The sequence below is a fragment of the Chelonia mydas genome, chromosome 2 (assembly GCF_015237465.2).
Source record: "Chelonia mydas isolate rCheMyd1 chromosome 2, rCheMyd1.pri.v2, whole genome shotgun sequence".
Lineage (NCBI taxonomy): Eukaryota > Metazoa > Chordata > Testudines > Cheloniidae > Chelonia > Chelonia mydas.
Window position 1 is genome coordinate 96,680,058 of NC_057850.1, and position 2,494 is coordinate 96,682,551.

Below are 2,494 nucleotides of genomic sequence, written 5' to 3' on the forward strand. Positions count from 1 at the left end.
TTAAACTTCTTTTAATTTAAAAAAAAGCAAAGGACATTTAGAAATGAAGGTTTGCAAGGGGACTGAGGCACCATTCACAGAACACAGGAGGAGGAGGTGTTTCCCTTGGGTTAGAGCACTCACTAGGATGTGGGAAAGCTGGGTTCAAGTCCCTGTTCTGGAGAAAGGACCTGAACCTAGGTTTCCCTGCTTTCAGGTGAGTTTTATAACTACTAAGCTATAGAGGTGGGTCTCTCAATTTTCCTATTGAAGTGGTTTCACTTTTAGAGAAATACTTAGTCATTACAGCAAGGACACGAGCCTAGGTGCCCCCCGGGTGCCCTAACCATTAGGCTGTAGAGTCACTCACTTTGTCTGTCTCAATGACTATTCAAATATTTTTACAACATGGAACAGCTTTAACAGGAGAGACTGAGATTGACTCACCCCAGCGCACCCTATAACACGCATTTGGAAGAGGGGAGACTTGGTTTCAAGTCCCTTCTCCAGAGTAGAAATTTGAAACCGGGTCTCCCATATCCTGGATGAGTTCTCTATCCATTGAGGAGGCAGGACACTACCACTATTCTGTAAATAATGCTAAAGTTCTAGCCTGAAACATCTGATTTTGGAAATGTCTAAATGAATCATTTAGACATTTTTTAATTTTTGTTGTCCCTTCTTTTCTGAACAAATCAATTCCCCAAAATAGATACAAATTTGCAAAAGGTTTTGGTCAATCTGAATTTTTGGCAAAAAAAAAGAAGTTTCAGCTGACAAATTTTACCTAGCTGTATTTTTATTAAGTGCTGAGGAAACTGAGCAGACTTTGGTATTGATTGTGCCAAGTAGTATATTTGATCATAAACACTGATGGCCATATCGTGTCCCTGACACACAAGACCTATGAATCTGTGACAGACTGAGGCACAATCAACTCTAAGAAATTCCAAATAGAGTGAGTTGGGGTTCTGTGTTTGTTAGTTTTTTGGGACAATCTTCAAGTATCTGTCAAATAGTTTTAGAATGCAAAAGCAGTACAACTCAACCAGAAAGAAGAGCTAGTAATCTTCCTTAAAAATGAAAGGAGAAATGATCATTTTTCTTAAGAATTAACAAACTTGTTTGTGACCAAGTTCTGAAGAACAGCTCAGACAGTTATACAGGTTGCCTAATTCCTTTTCAGGTATAATTCCTTACTGAGCAGGTAAATTTATCACCCAGGATTTTTCATGAACTGCCATAAATTCTGACTGAGGACCTAGTGTCTACTCCAGCTATGCCTTACAGATCCAAACCTGAAACATAATTTTGAGGTTGTGTTGTACAGTTCTTGGAATTTTGGACTTCAGACTCTGCAGATGAAAGAACAGAAGAAGAAATCTTCAGAGCTCAAGCAAATGAAATGCAGAACATGAAAAAAAACAAAACAAAGAGTTATTGTCTTTTTAAAATAGGAGCTGGTGCCATAATTATGCATGATGTTATAGCAATATAAGACTCTCTCCCTGACAACCCAGGTCTTTCCAGCTGCTGCGTATCATTAAACACTAATTGACATCAGTGAAAGATGGAGGCATTCAGCACCTCGAAGCTTTGAGTACTAAACTAGATTAAACAGAGATTTAAAAAATGTGGAGCAGAAATGGAGAGAAAAAGAATGTGACAAATGTTGCATGACTTGGATAGTTTAGGGACGTCACACTTCTCATCTCATGTTATTCCTCCTCCCTACCACCATCTCCTCAGTTTATTCATATTTACTATGGGCCTGATTCTGTATGCCTTATTTAGAGTAAGTTGCACTTACGCATGCAAATAATTCCGATGAGGTCAATAGAACAATTCATGCAAGTAAGTGCCCCTAAGCATAAGGACTCTTATTACATAGACAAATGGAGGGGACAAAGAAATAGAAATGAAGTAGAACAAAAGCTATACTGCAGCTAATGTACAGTGTTGGTGAAGAAATACATCTTGCCCTTTTATGTCATATCTTTTCAGAGCCCTCAACTCAGATTCATTTCATATTTGTCTCACAAGAACTTACAATGTGACCAGACATCAAAATATGACAGACTAAATGGTCCCAACTAGGTATTCATTATGAAAAGATAAGAGTACAAACTCAAGCAGTATATATTTTATTTCTTTTTGTCAGTCTACTATCCACATGGTTCTTAAATACAATACATGGACAATCTGTAGGTCCAACTGGTGGGAGGAAAAGTTAAACTGCAGGAAGTTCTGACTGATACTTGCAACGTCTTCAGCTCAGAGACAGTACTAAAATGGAGAGCACTTCAGTGCAGATCATGATTTTGACACACAGCAGAAAAGTCAGACCATATTCTTTTCAAGAATTCCTAAGCTATGTGTAAACCCCTCTCATTCCTTTTACTATCAACCTCATATTATGCAGGGGGCAGTCACAGCTACGTAGTTCAGGTTGAGTTGAATTTTTCACGTAACCCAAACAATCTTCACTCCACCCTGTAGTGACACCATAAGAAAT